Raw genomic sequence first — 20,299 nt, 5'->3', positions numbered from 1 at the left:
TGTTATCAGAGATATGTACAGTGCTGCTGATTTTGCCAGCTTCCCTAAGCTCAAAGGTTCTGACTTCACTCCCAGGTTTTGCAGAAATCAGGGTTTATCTGCACAAAACCACTTGCTGGATTAGAGCTTGTATTTGGTTAGCACTTTTAAAATAAATTTAAAGAAGATATTTTGTCAGCATCAAGAATTGACAATAGTATTTTTATTAGTAATTTCATAAAGCATCTATGCAGTCATGAGTAGTTATATCATGCTGGCATGGAGGTATTATACTGATTTACAGATTTTTTTTCCAGAAACATTATACATCAAACATAGGGAAGTTGACACAAAAAGTGATTATGACTGATCAGCTGACACGCCCAGTGAAAAGCACAGCTAAGATACAGGTTTAGTGCTTTATATTTTATTTTAGGAGAGTATGCTTTCCAGAGGACTGAAGAAGGATCAGTCCTTAAACTCTGAAGTGTTTAGGCAGATACATAGACTGGGAGAAATTGTAAGCTGCCTCTGAACTTCTTATAGTGCTGTGCTTCCATGTATGGACTGGTTCCAACAAGGAACAAAGCATAAAAATGTCTTTGAACAGTTGATAATGTTGTCTAGATAGGCTGCGCAAAGAAACGCTGTGTGCCTTTTCTGAGAAAATTCAGGGGCACTCTGCATAAATAATTGCAGAAGTGGAACACTTGGCACCTGAAGGACACAGTTATTTATGTTTTAAGTGTAATGCAAACATTAGCTTATTAATCACAAGAAATTAAAAAAAATGCCCTTCTGTCAGCAAAGAATTTGAATGATGGATACAGAGATGGGAATTTTATTCCTGTTTGAAACCATGCAATATATACTATAAGACTGAAATGGACTAAAGCAGAGCAAGGTGCAGTGGAGGAAAGGTGTTAGTCTACTAAAGGTGCAGAGAAATGAGAGGACAGAGAGAAGTAATTTACTGAGGGATAAGAAGACAGGGAATTTGTGATGGTGAAACAGAGTTCACAAGGATTTAGGACTCTCTTATACCTCTGTCTCTCACATCCCCATGCTGAATTTTCGTAATTCTGATGCTGAATTGTCACAAGGAACTTGAATGAAAAACTAATATGTTTGTAAGAGGACCAGCTAGGTTCATACTTGACTGTCTTTCCCTCCTCTGTAAATTTGACATGGACTGTGCTGGCAACTACAAAATCTCTAGGGAACCTGAACAGAAAATCTCCTTGGAGAACTTCGATTCAATTTATGTGGAATAGATTGGTTGGCACCAGCTACCGAAAACTGAGTTTAAGCACACTGTGAGAGACAGATAGTCTTCCAAAATTTTGTCTTTTGAAGCCAGGCCAGCACTTATTATTGGAACTGCTATAATTCATGAGATGATCTCAAGCAGTTTCTTCTATATGGGAGAGATTTCAGAAAGACATCTGAGAATTCATGTCCTCTCCAAATCACTGGTGAGAATAACAGTTAGAATTTCATCCAAAGACCATTGCCATCAGTGGGACTCTATTATGTTCACTGGACGCTATAAAGAGCTCTCAGTCTTGTATAATCTCTTGCAAAGAAATTAAAAATAGGTTGCTGAGTAGTGATGCCAGAGTCTAGCCATGGTAGTCATCTTAGGTTTATAAAAAATAAAAAATGTATATCTTTAATAAAATGTTCTTTGTTTTGTGTTATGTATGAGAAAATAGCTAAACTATGTCTTGTATAAACCATCATCGACAATGTTAATGTAATTCAAAATTAAAAAAAAAAAATGCAGGAGTGAAATTATATAGAATGTTCAAATGTTTTGAAAAGAAATGAGGATGTTTCCATCTTTTAAAATTTTATTTTAAATCGCAAATATTAAATATTTTGACATTTTATTTCAATTTAAGATGAAAACAAAACTATGAATATTTCACATTCCAAAGGAATATAAATCTCAAAATTCTTGTACTTTTCTACATCTACTTTTCTTAATGACTATGAAGGTTATAAGTAAGCCAATTTAAATAAAAATTTACATACAGGCAAAAAATCCCACGAACAAACCACAACTTCATATATAAACTGTTAAATTGTTGAAGATTAATATAGTCTAACTAGAATAGCAATAATTAACATATCATGTAGTTTGCATTCTGATGAAGAGCAATTTGTTCCACATACAGAAGATTATTTAATAAGTTATATGGAGTTTCTTGTAAATCTGCTGAATTAGGGCTTTTTGGTGGTCGTGGTGCTTGTGGGGTTTTTCTCTTAAGGGTCTAATTCTAGTTCATTGATACAAATGGAAAACTCCTTTTGTTTTAAAAGGCTATTGGATTGAGCACTCTCTCCCCTAAATTACTTACCGTATATAAAATGAATTGTGAAAAATAGGCAGTAAGGTGTTCAAGTTGTAGAATATCTTAAAGTGCGTGTTTCCTACTGAAATCTATGCTGATCGTTTAATGTGATGTATGCACCCTTATGTTCTATCCTGAAGCACGTAAATGTCTTCAGCTGCCAGACCTTTCTTCACTGCAAAGCTTAACTGGGCTTTTAATTGAGTCCTGTTCACTTATGAAAAATCTCATCTAAATTTATTATTGCCTTCATACTGGTCTAGCCAGCTTATCTTGGACTAAGGGCAAACATATGAGTTCAACTTCTTCTCTGTCTGATAACGACATGCTTTGCAGGGAAATTGCAGTTTAAACCACTGTGATGCTGATGACGGTCCTTTAGTCCATCCTTACAAAGTTCCTAAGACAGATCCTCCAAAAATCCAATAAAAGGGAATTGAGGAGTAACTCAGTCTGATTAATCATAGAGTGCATTCCTGTGAGGCTTGAGAAAAAGCACAAGTGAATGCAATACAAGAAAAGATGTAGAATGTGATTTGCCCTTTTTAGCATTTCACTTTTAGAAATGTGTCTTGTATATAGATTATAAGATCATTTTATTTGTACCACTCGGTGCCGTGTAGGCACAGTGTGGTCTGCGATCTTTTAAACTGTAAATATCTGGAGGAGCACATTACAATGAAAATGGAAAGGGCATGAAAAGATCATGCAAAATGTTATTTTTATTTTTTCCCCTTGATGTTGTTTATCAATAGTGTAAATGCATTGTTGAGCAGATAGCATCCATCCTATAGAAAGAGGGAATGAAAACTACTAAGTACTGCTTTCATCTCTAGTGGCAGTGAACAGAAGCAGCAATAACATGCCTAGAACCTTTCCTCATATATCCACTCCGCCTAATCCATATGAAAGTCCAGGGTGAAAAGTATAAAACAAGATTGGGCCTCATTCTTAGTAAAGAATGCAACTTTCTGATCAGATTTGGCTGTGATCTGATAAAATGTAGTCCTGGAGGATACTGGGTTAATGTAAAATTCATAGTTATTCTGTCTGACTTTACAGTCTGATGGGAAATCTGGTGAAGGATATGACAGTAAGGAACTGATGTGGAAATACTCTTCAGTAAGAACAAAAGTCTATATATTTATGCCGTATTTTCTGTGTTTGTTCTTGGTTCATTTTTGTTTCCCTGTAAAAAAAGAGACAAAAAACGCTACTTATATATCCAAAACAGTTCTTGAACGTTGCTTGTACACTCCTGCTTTCTTCTCAGAACATGCACCTTGCATGCCCTCTGTATGGAACTGAGTAGTGCTATTGAAGGTGGCTGTTATGATATTTCTGAAGATGGGTTTTGATACACTATAACAATCAGATTAGGAAGAAATGGCAAAGTTGGATATCCTTGTTTTACAGTGCTCTTTGAAGAGACGTGCACAGAGTCAAAGTAACTATTTTAATACAGTCAAAAGCAGGCATCAGTTTAAACAGTCTAATACCCAATCTGATGGATGTGTTGTTCCTACTGATCACCCTAATCCATAATCAGTTTTGGATGTGCATCGATTCAAATGCTGCTTATTTAGTCTATTGGTTTTTGGAGAAGCTTTTTAGCCTGCATAGCTAATTATTCAGAAATCCATTGTGCACTGTCAGACTTTGAAGGAGCTGGTAGGCATTTGCAAATTCTGTATTCAAGGAAAGATTTAAAGGATCATCAAAGCAGAAAGCACACAATATGCTGATTTTCAGAAGAGGACAGACTATTAGAAATATCAGTCTCATCTTAAAGCAGCAAGAGTACTTTTTCTCCAAAGCTGCAGAAAGCGTGGGGTACACACACCCAAAATCAGACTGCTTAGAAATTGGATTTGCAGATACTACCTTTTGAGACAGATCAAGCATTTTCTTTCAGAAATCCATATATAAATATTGAAATCATATCAATACAGGTCAAGAGTCTTTAAATTTATTACAGAAAGAGATGGGAAAAATTCTCTCAGAAAACATTTAAGCGGGTAGGAATTAAAGCAGCATTAAGCTGATGTCTATTCAAGAAATCCACCACCCAGCCCAGGAAGATAAATGTTTAATAGGTCTCTTCTGAGACAATAACCAAATCAGAAAACATGAGAAGAAACCCCTTTAAAGTGTTCCCAGGATGTGATCATGATTTCTTTAATACAAGAATTGCAAAATTAGTATGAGATCTGGGGAGAGGGAGGAGACTCAGCAGGGAGAAACAATGAGCACGCAAAAGGAATCCCAGAGGGTTTTGTTCTAGACACTTTGGCTGATTTGTTTCTGCCTTGTCCTCACAACCAGTACAGGCATCTTCTAAGTATTTTTTTATTTAGTTCTTGCAGCACTGCATTATAAATATTAGGAACCAGTGCCAATTTAAACTGACGCTGTTACTTTGACTTTGAGGCTGTCTTTGTTGTGCATTGATGGAAAGAAACAATTTAGAAAAAAAATCTAAGAGAAGTTTAGATTGAAAGTTTCTCTCATGCAAACTGCTCAAACAGATGTATGAAACGGAAGGGTACCAAGTTGGGGAAAATATGGCCAAACCTATCTGGCTGTTGCTTCAGCTGCTCCCGTTGCTCAGATAGAAGAGAAATAGAAGCTGGAAAGAGTTGTGGGAAGAAGGGAAAACCCAAGATATGTGCACAGGTGGGATGGGAGCTAGGAGGCCATGGCAGCATGTGCTGGTTTTTGGTTTGCCTTGTAGTGCCACCTAGAAGCTGACAATGATTGCAGCCTTTTGTTTGTAAAGGTTGTCCCATGTCTGATTCACCAGGACTCATTGTCCTTTGTCTCCCTGTATGGGTGTCCTGTGTCCCCTGTTCTGTTCTTTAACTTCCTTTTGTCATTTCTCACAGCTTAATCTTTGGTTTAACCTGAGCGTTGGCTTTTCCTTGTTTTAATTTGTCTTATGTTTCCCAACCTGGGTGTCTCAAGGTGTGCTGGGATGTTGATCATGTGTCCATCTAGGGGCCATCAATACATGCCATTCTTACAGATCTACCTCTCCAGTTTGCTCCTTCTGGTTTTTCCAAATGCAGACATTCCCATTCCTTCTCTGTTCATACCAGTTTTAACATTTCTCTTGCCGTTTTCTACAAGAATCCTGCAGAAGATTTTCTGTTGTTGTTGTTAGGATATCGCACTTTAGAGTCAGATATACAGCATGACCTCCAAGAAGTGGAAGTTAAGATCAAGAGGATCAACTTTAGGGATTATGATATTCCTACATGTGAATACATCCGCTTTACCACAAACCAGTTACTATGCTGGCAGAAATCTGGAGCGCTAGAAATTTAGAAAATTTGAAACTTTATATCCTGATTAGACTGCACCTCATCTAACTCTCAAAAACATATTCTACCACAAATTCTTTGCCTGTTAGCCTCACATTTTAAATCAGAAATAGTGTCTGAGGAATGAAATTACATTCAGCATGAATAAAAATATCAGAATCTAGACCTCACTGGGAAAAAAAATTAATTTAAAAAGCATAGGTAATATCTTTGATTCTAAAATGGAGTAGGACTGTTGCATGTGAACTAAATATAAGAAGATATGATATTGGTACTGTAAAAGGCAGCAGTGATCGAGATCACATTTGAAATACGGTGAGCAGTTCTAATCAGTTCATTATAATAGAGGTATTAAGGAAATGAGGCAGCAAAGGAAAGGGTAGGAAAGGGCATTCAGAATTGAGACTGAAGGATTTTAATTATTCAGAAGGTTAGAAAATCAAGGTTCAAGTTCTTTAGAAAGAGAAGATTAAGTAGAGACCTTAAGCAGCTATGCAGCAAAGAGACTGGGGAGGACAATTGATACAAGATTATTCAAGCTGGTGTCAAGTTGAAGAACCAGGCAGCAGAAGCTTAAGTCAAGGAATGCAAATTGCTTGAGGAATTCAAGATGAGCTCTTTCACAGCTAGAATAATTCATAAACAAAACAGCAGTAGGAGACACTTTTAAACAATGTGTGGTACTTTCATAGATACTCTGCTTAATGGATTCATTGATAGCACTTTCTTAAAATAAATAGAATCCGAACAAACAAAACACTTTCCAGAAAAAGGATGGAAATTCTTAGGAAGAAGGTAAGATAAAAGATAATGTTGCTTCTTAAGGTTACACACGTGCACTGCACACACACAAAAGTTTCATCGCGCTATGATTTCTTACTCTGACCCTTGTGCTGCTCTTATTAACCAGGACAAATACAATGGTTTTATCTTTCAGTTTTATCATAAATCTTGTTATATTTAATTTAACAAGATTTTATGCTGTAAAGTCTAGCAGTTAATATCTTTTAAAAACACAGTAAACCTCCTAAATGTTAAGAAAATCAAAATATGATCTGTGTTATAAATTTTGGAGACTTCTTTAATTTCATCTTTTTCAAGCTACTGTTACAACTCGGAATTTCTGTCCACTGAGGATCTGAAAAAATACAAAAGCTCTGTTATTTTTTGATTAGGAAATACAACTGAAATACTGAAATTATAATGATCTGTGCATGTGAAACCAGTTTACTCCCTTTATGTTCAGTGAGGTTCTTAGTTCCTTGTTCTTTGACTCTGAAGAGCTTCTGTTATTTCTGTCTCCCTGAGCTGTTCAGAGGTCATTCAGCACCAAGGAATCTGGTGGGGGGTTGCTTCCTTCAGTTCTGCATTCTTCCTGATGCGCTGAGCGAGATAAGTCTCTGAACTTGAAGATCTTGCACAGAGCTGTCAGTCACAAGTATTTACATGTGCAGGTGATTCTTTTTAACTAGCTGTATGTGGAGATGATAGAACTAATAAAGAGAAAACACTTTCCTTTTTCTGATACCTATGTAAGTTCTCCTTGTCTAGCGTATATCCAAAAGTGCCCTAAAATGATATGTGCACCAAATTCTGCTTGCATAGTGTTCAATACTTCTGTCAGGAATTTCTTAGGAGCTACAGGTGCATGCAGTCTTGAGGCATCTGGAACACTTCAGAAATCTTCATAGATGTACTTCATTTACGATGGGCATGTGTGGGAGTTCCATATGTCCTTCAGCCTAATCACAGAAACTGTCTTCTGCCAAGCTGTATGGCATCCACACACTTCAGGAAAATATCTAAAATCCTTTTTTCTTTTCTTTTTTTTTTTTTTTTTTTTCCCTCCCTCCTCTCAGGCCAGAATTGTAGGAAAGAGAAGAGTTGTTTGTGGAAAACTAGGATGTTTTGTAGCCCTGTCTTACATAAAGAGAGGATCAGTTAAGAATGCTTTGAAAATCAGATTTAAAATAATTTTTCCCACAGAAGTTGATTAGTACACAAGAAACTTTATGTAAGCTTTTTTTACGGTGTATTTCTACTAGGTGTGCTGTTGTAGACAGGTTTTCAGTTTTGTATTTAAAGCAATGGTCACTTGAAAAAACAAGTATTTCAGACAGATTCCTTTCCATTTTACACTGCTTAATATCTGTACACTGTTTTTTGGGACTGTATTCAATATCGATTGTACATCATGCACCATTAACTGATTTTGAAGGCATATAAAGAGGAAATATCTGGAGATGGTTTTGGTTTTCAGTTTTCTTTGTTTAGTAGTTTTTATTTTCCTGAAACTATAAAGGAGGAAGTGTAGTTGGAACCACCTATATACAATCAAGCCTTTCCCCTTTATGGTTTTTTACGCCTCATACTTTGTAAGATAGATCTTATCGCCTAAATTACCTTAGTCTTCAAATACAGAAGGAAATAGCCATGGTTGTTGGATCATAGACATTCATTTGGCACTAATAAAATTGTAAATCATATGTGTAAAACAACAGCTAGCCTACTATCTATGTTATATACAGATAATATAGTATGTAGAATCACACCCCCAGAATTAAGTAAATGTCTTTATTATCTAAAGTTTCTTTTCTGTGTCACTGTATTGCATGGAAGTCTTGTGGAAGCTTTGTATTGTTATCTGGATTTCCATCTTGGATCCCGTGGTACTAAGCAACTGTAAAATAAGATGTGGACCTCAACAATTTAGCAGCTTTAGCCTTTGTTCTTCATAGACAAGTCAGCCAAGAGATACTATCTCAGTGCTGTTAGGAACTATTGCAACCCAGTTCATTCCTCTATTTTGCAATTTCCTATACTCACAGTAATGAAGTTCACTGAGAATTTTGTTTTACGGATGACTAACATACATACTTTAAAAAAATTGAAAAGTTTTGATTCACTGCCTTACTCAACAAAACAGCCTGTCAAAAATACTTGAGAAAATGAAATCCACATTAAACCAATTGTTCTTGAATAATTAGATGTAATGAGAATTAATGCTGTGCAGTGCAAACCCTCTTGCAAGTGACTTTTATCTTCAGTAACGTTTAAAAGGATGTGCTAGAAGTACCTCTGCATAGTGCTAGCTTGTTCCTTCAATGAAGTGGTTAATAGGATTTTGGGGAAGGGGAGTTCCATCCTCATCTTTTAACTAAACTGTGAAATTGCAATGATCTATCACCGTGTTCTATACATTTTTTAAAATTTATATTAGTAAATATAGACTCTAGGATGCTAATTGTTCATGTGAACTTACATGGGAAGTCAGAGAAAGGTCAGGTTGCAAAGATCTTCTGGCAGTCATGTAGTCCAACATTCTGCTCAAAGCAAATCATGATCTGATTGCTCAGGGCCTTCCTATATTTATTTTTTTTCCATTATATGTGTAAATAGAAGTAGTTGTCAAATTATTCACATTCACCATGTCTCTTGTATTTATTAATTTGCTGGGTAAACTGTAGACTTCTTAGTATTAGTCCAGCTGAGCAGCTGAGTGTACTTCTTTCAAAGTTCTGATATATTGAATGATAATTTTTAAAGTAGTTACAGAATTCTTTATCTGCCATCAGATAAAGAATTGAATTACTTCAGTAATTGCAAATGAATCGAAATACTTAGCAAGAAATAAGCCAGAGAGATACATTAAGAGGATTCCTTGATTCAAGCTCTCATACTAATTCCTGAAAATTGTTTTAAACTTTTTTAGTGTCATGCTTGTGAATCTTAGTCATTTATTAAGATTAGATTTTATTGCTGACAGTTTTAGAGCATCATTTTTTTTTTTTTTGTATTTACAGTATCATTAATCTATTTTAAATACTTAGTACTTAATACTTTGAATCAAGGAAAGTAATCAGCCAGACTTAAAAGTCATAATATGAACTCTGTCCAGTGTGCATAAAAGCAGCTATTGTAAGAGCAAAGGTAGTGTTATTACGATTGTGGATGTGAGAGACCTTATTTGTCCTTGCAAAGCAAACCTTTCTTAGAGCATCTCTGGTGCCAATAGGGATCTTCCAAAGCATTGGATCACCACATCTACTAACAAATAATTGTTAAAGTAAAATAGTCAAATTAATCCCCCTATAAGTATGACTACCTGGCTGGTGGTATCCATCAACAAGAACAGTAATTTTGAGTTTGGCTTTGTCATGTATCTAGTACACTCAGAGCTGTTAAGAACAACCGGGCTTTTTTTTGTTTGTTTGTTTGACCTTTACATACTGAAGTGTTGTCTCTTCACCAAGGAGTTCAAAGCCACACCTGACAAAATGAAGAATCACCAGGTAAACCCATGTCCTTTTGTAATTATTGAAACTACTCCAGCCAGATAGAATAGCTTTATAATCTCTTTTTCCATGGTACAGAGTTGTAGAACAGATGTTCTCCTGCTGTTTCTTTTGATTCTAGGAGACATTAAACAACCTACTCAGTTTCTCTGTGAGATCTCATGGTAAACATAGTAAATACACACTCACTGCAATTCCTTTCACATGGTTGTACTTTGAGATGCTTGGAGAGTCTCCTTCTCTGGAGATATTCAAAACCCTCCTGTACGTGATCCTGTGCAACCTGCTTGAGGTGATTCTGCTCTGGTGAGGGGGGTTGGACTAGATGATCTCCAGAGGTCCCTTCCAACCCCTACCCTTCTGTGATTCTGTGAAAGAAAGGTCTAGTGATAATGTGATTACATTTCTAATTTCTGGAAAGGCAGCTAGATGAAAAGAAATTCAGTGAAGTAGTAGAAGAGGTTTGACAGAAATAATGACCAATGGTTCCTGAAGAATATTATTTTGCCATAAAAAAGTATGGTAAACTTATCTTTAAAATAAAATAATTTGTATTAATTATGTAACCAAATGTGATGATCAAAGCTGGCATAGTTGTTATAGCAGCTGGGACATTGGAGTGCCTAGACAAAAATATGAATTCCCAGATTGAAAATCAGCTGAGAATGACAATGGTAGGAAGTTGCATTCAGATCAAACATTACATTAAAGTTTTATTTATCTGCCTGATTCAGGAGCTTGCAAAGGATGATAAAACTCTCACAACAAAGTTCACATAGAGTAGGAATATATGGGTGGTGCTCTGAGTGACATTTCTCCTCTTTTTTTCTTACTCTCAGAAGTGGAATTATAGATTAATCGACACTAACACAAATGCTTGCTGCAGAACACAAAATAATGCTGAGCTCACAAAGGCATTTGCAATTGCCTTTCGGAAACATAATGCATTCCTGTAGAAAATGCTGTTTTAATGTAGCATAAAAATACAATTTAATCTCTAAGCAGGTGTGACTGTAAATGGGAAGAAAGTGTAGTTACTGTTCTTTCTTATCATCAATTCCTCTAATTATTTTGCTTCATTGTAAGAATTATAGTCTTTATAGCATCAGAGTTAATTCATGTACCTAAAATGGGTGATGATATTTATCTTTTTATGCAGAAGTAATAATTACACATTTTACATTAATGAGAAACATTACTGGTTAGAATTTTCATTTCTGAAGTTAAATAGCTAAAATGTTAGATGTAGGATAGGACAGATGGTTAAGTGGGTAGAGCATTAAGTTGCTGGGCCATGATGGTGATGCAATACTTAAACAGGAAATGTTCCCCAATCTGGTCACCTATGAGCATACGCATTCCTTCTTTTGCCTTTTTTTGGAAAGCAAAGACTAATTTTTGCAATGATATGCTTATAAACCATTTTATTTTTCTATATCTATCTGCAATACCTTTATTTAAGCAAATTAAAGTTGGAAAATCAAAACCTGAAACTTGGGAAATACGAGAATTAAAATTTTCTCATTAACCTTTATTTACCTTGATGTAAATTTATTAATTGCATGAATGCATACTGTTTTTATTCTTATAGAGAATTCATTCACTTTATCTCCTAAACTTTTATTTATATGTTATATTATTATCATTATATATAGGCCTTATGTAATTGATCTCATCCAGCCTTAGAGCAATAACAAAATTATTATTGCAGCGAATATACTACACAAACTATCAGCAAAGATTTTTGTCTCCTTTGCACTTAATAATTTGTGAATTTTCATGGATATTTGAAAGATCAATTTTTATTGGTAGTATTCCAATTAACTGTTGGAAAACCAAGAAACAAATATTAAGATAAAAAATTGTTAGAAATACTTGCGAGCTTGAGAAACAAATTTGATGCATCAGTATCTACTTTTTCAAAATTCTCTCTATACTTTTAAACCAGTTAGATGTGACACCAATTTGAGGAATGTTTATATTGACCACAGTTGCAATTACAAGTATATAGTATTCTCTATGATGGGCAAATTAATGAGGAACATACAATTATTGACTTCCTGAAAATGTCTAGTTTATGACTTAGATCCTTATAGCTATTAAGATGTTTAAATCCCATCAATGAGAAACCAATGAGAATTAGACTTCTGACTAGAACTCAGGTTTTTACTTTTGAGGATCTAGCATAAGTAATAAATCTTGCATTACTCTGGGCATTGAGAAAGGGAGAGAGGCAAAATCTGCTTATTCAGGATCATATTTGACTTCCTTAATGTGTTTTTTCTGAAATTTTCTGCCTCATTCATTATAGACTTTCCAGTATCTACAACATATGAAGTACAAATCTTGCTGTGAACAGCCACTTTTCATGCATTTTTGAAGGAAAGCATTTCAATGAAGCAGCAGATACCACAGGGGAAAAAGATAGAATGAAATCTGGAAATATATCACTACATAATATAGTCACAAAGTGCTGGAAATAAATTTGCTTTAATTTTGGTGAACATTACTTCATCTTCTTAATGCTGTTGTAACAACATCTTTTAATGTAATGTACATGTGAATGCTCTTTTATTCCTGTACTTACTATCTGGGCTACCGTAGTACATTGAAACCTCACATAAAGCATGAGGACTGCAATTGTTAAGATTTCTGAAGTGAGGTCCTTTACAAAGCTTAATATATGAAAACTAATTTTTTCTGTCTGCTCTTTGCAGAGAATGAGTTAAAACTGATTCTTCTGGCCCAGTTGTTGAGGAATGCAATACTCCCATCTTTTGTCTCCAGTGTCCACTTACACTGTCTTTTCTCTGGAGATTAAATCTAAAGAGATGAAAGGGTCAAAGGGATGGAAATATTATACTGGTTTGGAAAACCTGGAATTTATGACATGCAGAGATAAAGTGAATGGTTTAGATTTTTAGAAGAAATCTGTGATAAAGCCAGAAATAGCCATTGAGTTCCAAAATACAAGAATCCCTTTTAAATAGTACAACTATCATTATCATGCTTTCCATGGCATGAATTCTTAATTTTCTACAGAAACATTAGAAAAATTTTCCCATTTATGCTGTCTTTCTTAAGAGAACCTAGGAGATGTTCTAGAAGTGTGAGGCTGTTCATCTTCTTAGTGAGATGTGGAATCTTCTGTGATATTGGCTCAAGCCCTATTACAAGTCCAGTGAATTCATAGCAACTATAGTAGAAAATTAGTATGACAAGTACATTTATATTCATTGACAAGAAAAAATGCTTTTTCAAAGAATTAATAAAAACCCCCAAAACAACCCAAACAACCCAAACCCACAAAAAAACCCCCAAGCCAAAACCTGAAAATCTACCTGCATATGTTCCAGGTTTATGTGCAGATTTGGAGCTCAGAACCTTCAAACTCTTCAAGCATCATTCTCCAATTCGAGCAAAACTAGTGGCAGTAGCAGATCGTTATTCTTAGAATGAGCAAAAGGCATTAAGAGGATGTGGTGCCCCTCTGAGCAAACAGTCTCACGGTCATGAGGCAAGCAAGACATTCTGGGAAGCGTGATCCCAACTTTGTTATTCCTTGTGCTGGAGAGGGAGAAACTGTGCTTATACCCAATACAACAGCACCTGCTAGCCCATTCATCTTTGCTTAATTGTTCATAGGTAGCACAGACAAGTGCATAACTTGGTGCGTTCAGCCTCAAAGTCCGTGGAGGTTTCTTCACATCTATGTTACCCGTTCTAAAAGAGGAAGATATGATATTTACCGTCTTCCAAGCACATCTCTGTGAAATTTTGTTGTGTAATATAGACAGTAAGGAGAATGATAGTGGGAAGCTTCCTCTGCTTCCCAGCCCTAGGTGTTATTATTTCTGTCTACCAATCTATTTCTGAGAATAGAAAAAATATTACATATCATTTTATAATCAAATTCCCATTGGCATCAGCTGAAACTAGTGATTTTTTTTTTTCCCCCCAGAGATTTGTACCTGAATTTAATAAGCTTAGGTGTGTGTTTCTTCTCCTCAAGGAAATCTGATACCTACAGAATCATTACAGCTCTTTTCTGTTTGTCCTATGTTTGGAAATTTCATGTTCTATTTCTATTTCTATTCTATTCAGTTTCTGAACATTGTTTTTATGGAGAATGGCAGAACACAGCAGCCTTATGCAGTATGTAAGATTTCAAAAATTGTACTGGGAGAGGAACAGGTAGAGAAAATACTTAGGGGTCAGAAAAGGAAGAATAAGAATGTTATTTTTTAAAAATAATGTTGGTATTGGATGAATTTTCATGTCATTCTTTCATACTGATTAATTCCATAATACACAAATGAGCATTTGGGACACACTTTTAAAATACCTGACTTCTGCTATCTAATGTGACATATATTAAGTCTCACTGAAAATTGATGGTTCCAAATAAAAATGCTTAAGTGCTTAACCTAAGTTCTGACAATGGGAACAGGTACATAAACTTGTTAAGCATTTTTGAAAATGTTATCCTTTTAGTAGAATTAAATTAATACAAACTCAATGATATTCAAATTTGTAAGGTTACTATCCAGAGTGCTACTAGCATGGTAGGATATTCACAGAATTTTATGTTCATCATGGGATGAACCACAGAACAGAAATAAGAGCAACTGACTCTCTATGGAAATGATTTGGAATATACTTAAGTATTGGTTCCCTTCATCATATGAACAGCCCAGTTAACTTCAATTATACTACTAATCAGAACAAAATGCCCGTGTGTGTGTCTTCCAGTATTTGTATGATTTTGTTCTATACTATCAGAAAATCTCATATAAAAAGATGGAGAAAAGGGCTGAAATGGTTGAAATTATTCATGGCTGTTTATGAAAAATGTGCGAAATAATGGGATCAGGAGAACTTTTTGACATATAGCCCTTTATATGTAGCAATGTGATAAATCTTTCTTAACATCTACCTGTGGAGCTGTCCCACTGAAGTGAATGAATTTGCACTGCTGTGAAATTACCAAAGACATAGAGAGAATAAAGCCGTATTCCTGTCATCAATATATCTGATAAGTATGCTATTCAGCATACTTGTTATTTGATTTGCCCAACCCTAATAAAAAGTCCCATCTGTTTTGTAAGGCCTATGAGTCATAATGCCTCTTGCATAAGTCATCTTTCTGAATGTCTCTCATGATTTTTATTTTTAACTATAAAAGAAGCCACCGCAATAAAATGTAATAAATGTGTTTTGTGCTTCTTGTTTATTATAATTGCCTGAAAATACTTTTTATATCATAACTATGCAATAATTTCTCATGCTATTTTATTATATTGCAAGAGTAATCAGATAAAGTGCACAAATTGCCATTAGAGCTTCCGAGTCCCCCATCACTTTCTTTTCTGTATAAAATAGACTACATTAATGTCTCCTTAGCCTTTTCCATTATTCAGTCATGAATATAGTTGAGAAAAGAAAATCTGTGTTGCAGAAATACTGCTTCTTGGGGGTGTTTGGGATGTTTATTTTAGTAGTATCCTCATTTCTACGCAGGTTATCATTTGTCAGATGTTTGTCATTCCATGGTAACAAAACATGGTGACTCATCCAATACAGAAAATTTCAAGTTATTCCCAAACTCTTTTGCTGAAACTGAAAAGGCATTTAATTGAATGCATTTGAAATCCCAGCAAGGGACCCAGGTACTTGCTTGCATATGCCGTTGCCCTTGAAATGATAGCGGTATGCCTAACTAAAGGCCACCTACATAGCCGTATAACAAGGAGAGACAGGAAGAGGCAGATTATGTACATTAAAGCCACTTCGAGTAGATACAATTCCACCTGTAATGTTAATGGAGCAGAAAGAGCAAAGATTCCATTCAGAGACAGGAAAGCAGCTTGCCAAAGCACCAAAAGAAGCTGCATGATGGGGGCGGGAGGGGAGCCAGTGCTGGCAATACACAAGCAGAAAGGGAAAGGCTCCTTCTTTTTCTCCTCTCTTTGCTCTGAAGCAAAAATTTCCATTTTCTCATATGCTAATAGGAAGAAGGATAGACAATATACCAGTAATGTTTTTAGTGTGATAATTTAAAAACTGCAAGAGCATAGTCGTAGGTTTTCAAAAAGCATCTTTTAACTGGGTATTTTCATTTCAGGTTTGGTTGGTTTTTTTGAATGCAAGCATGTGTGCAACTTAGGGCAGATATTACGTTTGCAGTGTTAATGTGTGCTCGTACATATGTTTTGTGTAGGCTCCTGTCTTTGCCACCACACACACCTATAATACAAAGAATTAATAGGATCTGATTAATAGGATGACGCTACATTTTTCACCAAGCATGTCTGTTATGGGCAAAATTTGTTTACATCTTCCATATGTCTGCTTTAGGAGAAACCAGATCCTGTAGGTAGGGTTTTCTGAGTGCTTTCTTGCAGCTTCTAAAGCTTTCATCACTTGAGGTAAAATTCCTCAGACTTGAATTCTGCCAAAATTCAGGACTCATTCTAGTTTTTGTCTTTTTGAAGAAAAAAAAAGTCAGTATTTCTGCCATCTTTTGTGAGCTGTTCTGGAGCCTCAGTGAGCTCAGCTTATATGTGCTCAAAGTCACAGAGAACATCATGATAAGCTGCGGATACTTTCTCCTGGAAGAAGTAGGGAGTGGTTGTTGAAGCTGCACCTGCCTTTGCATGCCTGGCTGAAAGCCCAAAGCTGCCTTTTCTGCCACCAAATTTGATTTCAAGAAAGAAGGGAGGGCAGAGATATACTTCTTGCCTGTGTGCATGGACCTGCCATTGTAGGAGCTATTGTATCTGATTGAGAAGAGAAAGAGGAAAGAGTGCTCTGACTAAAGCATGTTTGCTTCTTTGAGCGTATTTATGTGCATACATGTGTGAAGAATTGGATAATGAGGGAAGGAAGAAGTTTTCTATTCATGCATAGTCTAATAGAGCCCAAACAAGTGCTGCTGCTGAGATTTACCAGTATAAGATTTCCTGTATAAATCATTAGTGCCATTTCCTGTATTAAAAGCATGTGGCTATTATATTTTCCTGTATTACTGCATGGTTGTAATACTGGATTTGGAATCAGAGGCTTCAATACAGACATCCCACTCAGTTTACTTTTTACCAAGGCCTGTGGTGACAGGACAAGGGTCAACAGTTTTAAACCAAAAGAGGGTAGATTTAGATTCAACATAAGGAAGACATTTTTTTATGATGGAGGTGGTGAGACACTGGAACAGGTTGTCCAGAGTTGTGGATGCCTCATCATTGGAAGTGTTCAAGGTCAGGTTGGATGGGGCTTTGGGCAACTTGATAGTGATAGATGTCCCTGCCTCTGGCAGCTGAGTACACTAGATGATCTTTAGAGGTCCCTTCCAACCCAAACCATTCTATAATCGTAATTGTTATGGTTTGTCCTCTCCATAGACTGAGCAACATTGTGATGAGAAGGGAAGGAGTATGGAGAGCTTTAAAAATTTGGAAACCAAACTGCTTCCAGAGTCCACAAATACCTAAAGCATGGACTCCATAGCTCTCTTGGATAACCTTCATAGAGTATTTGTGAACTAGAAGCAAAACCAAGCATCAGTAAGATAACCAATGCATGTTCCATCAGATAAGCTTCTCAGAGAAAGTCCATTACAGTGAATGAAATTACCTATGCCTTCCTGAAAATTAGTGTATGTGTTTACCTATCTTTTCATCACTCTGTAAAGATTTTAATGTGGAAAAATATAACTAAGCCAATTCTGTATTTCAGCATGCTAAAAAGCACAAGTCTTCGGTTCTGAGCAAAAAGAAAATCTTTCCTGCTCTTTAGCTGAATGTTTATTTATGCTATGTCTCTGGCCAAAATTAAAAAGTAAAATACAAAAGAACTTTTTTCAATACTTTCACTCTACATTTACTATTCTCTGAATGCTGGCTGATAGCGGTCCTGTTATAAAGCCGTTGCATATCTTATGGCTCTAAATAATTGGAGGAATAAATTATTGTGATTTAGCACATGCTCATGTCTATTGATGAGATATATTATCTTGTATCTTTAATTTCAAAATTGTTCATCATTTTTTTAGATGAGGATAATCCAATGAAATTTTTGAGTGAAACAAACAAACCCATTTTTCATTAAGTGATGATTTACAATGTTTGTTTAGATTCCTACAATAATTACTGTAATGAAACTCAAAGGCATATCAAAAGCATTGTATCCAATAAAAAACTTTTGGATATTTATTTATACACTGTAACATTGAGTACAACAAATAACAAAGATCATTAGAGACAAAACTAACATCTGTTTAAGCTTAATTACGTTTTTACTGACATTCAGTTTGTCAGTGCCCTCTCTGCTTGAGTTTTCTTTTATACTTACATTTCACACATTTTATGTAAAGTAAATATAGCTTGAGACAGTTTTTATCATTGCTTACTGCAGAACATAGAAATGATGTAAGCCAAAAGGTTTGCATTTTAGATTTGCCTTTCAAACATTCCTGATAGTCTGAATGCAATCAGATGTGGAACCATCACTTTGGATTCATATCTGCTTACATTCAGTGCCAAAATACAGGCTATATGCTCAGTAGTATAAAGAATAGCTGCAATCCTTGAGGTATATATGACTCCCATTTTTGCACTCCCTGCCTGCCCAGTCAACTATGTTTCTGAAAAAATGGACCCTCTCTTCCTCTCCCCACTTGTATCTTGTGCTGTCAGCCTTCAAGGCTGGACCAGCAAGGTACGTAGGCATTCATTCAGTTCTTGGCTTTGATGGCAAAGCCAGCTTCAGAACCTCCTTCCTGCTCCTTCTCTGGTCACTTGTCACTGCCATGACAGTTGCATTAATGTTACTCTTTATAGGCTGTTACACACCATATTACCCAAAGGGTCAATCTTAAATATAACCCCAAATGTAATTTTAATTGTTACAAGTTCCAATTTTTGTTTTACAGTGTGGCCTCAACAATGGCTGTACTGCTGCAAAGGACATTGCACATGAGGTGTAGAAATGATGGATTTGGTATAGGAAATTTTTAACTGGCTTTGAAACAATCTATAGCATGAGTCACAAGACTAACCCGTTCAGTCCATTATCAGGTTACATAAAGCTTTGCAGAGATTGTACCGATGCAATGTGCAATCTTTTCAGTACTCCTTAAACTGGACTTTTTCACCTTCATTCAGATTTTTGGTTAAGAGCAAAGAATTGTGCTGGAAAACAAGGTACTAGAAGGGGCAGAATTTTGCATTTTGTTTGTGGATTTTCTTTTTTGTTTTTACTTTTCTTTTTCTCCTTTGATTATTTATATAGTTATTAGCCAGAAGTCACAGTTAAGCCTTCAGCTATAAAAGTCCAAGTCCAAGCATGGCTTTCTGATAGCATTTGTTAGAACATCATGCTAGTCTAAGTTAGGTTATCTTCTACAGGTAGGAGAAAGAGTCCGAGTGGTGTTGGATAACTAGAGATTGTAGGGGACTGTATTTCCGGCTCTGAGTCACTAATGCAAATCCCAGGTAAGCTGCCAAATAAACCCTATTTTAGCCAGTTAGAAACTTTGAAAAGAATTGCAAGGATATACACTAAAAATTATTTCAAAGGCAACATAGTATGCATAGATTTATTAATTGGGAAAAATACAATTTAAACAGTAATCCTTGAGAGCAGAATGCCATGACATTTCAGGATATCTAAGTATTTTCTTGGGAATTACCATTTAAAAACAGATTGGTTTCCTATCAGTAATTCCCTCTTTGTTGGCAACTACTCATTTAGTGGGTAGCACTTTTGATCTGCCTGTTGGCTGACCAGCAGTGTGTTACAACAAAGGTTTTTCAAGCAGGGTAAAAATCACTAACCGCTGAATTGTAACAGAGAAGCTGACTGCTGAGAAAAAACGAGCGCCAAAAACTGCCACTAATGTGATTCCAGAGATGTTACAAGTCTAAAGGAAAGGAAAATTGCCTTATAAAACCCAGAAAGATGAACACTCGTTTTTATGGATAAAAAGAATGATAGTAAGTACAGTAAATATTAATTATTCTTATGAACATATTATCATTCACCTCATAAATTAACTCCAGCCATACATTTATAACTTTAGCTTTGTAGCTGCGAAAGTATGCATCTTGACACTTTTCAGGTAATAACCACGCTTCTTGAGTATATGTTCACGTATATGAATTTGCACAGTGAAACTAATAAATTTGCAAAGAAACTAAAAAATAAATACATGGTTACAGAATAAAGCAATTTGGAAGAACTGAACAGTTTTACAAACCCCCCAACAAATAGAAACTATAATTGTTGGAAAAACTGATCAAAAACACTCTCTGAAAAAAAATTATGAAAGTTAAACCACGAACCAATA

This window comes from Grus americana, chromosome 2 (genome assembly GCF_028858705.1).
Source record: "Grus americana isolate bGruAme1 chromosome 2, bGruAme1.mat, whole genome shotgun sequence".
NCBI lineage: Eukaryota > Metazoa > Chordata > Aves > Gruiformes > Gruidae > Grus > Grus americana.
The sequence above is the reverse complement of the archived record's forward strand: the minus strand, read 5'-3'. Positions refer to the sequence as shown.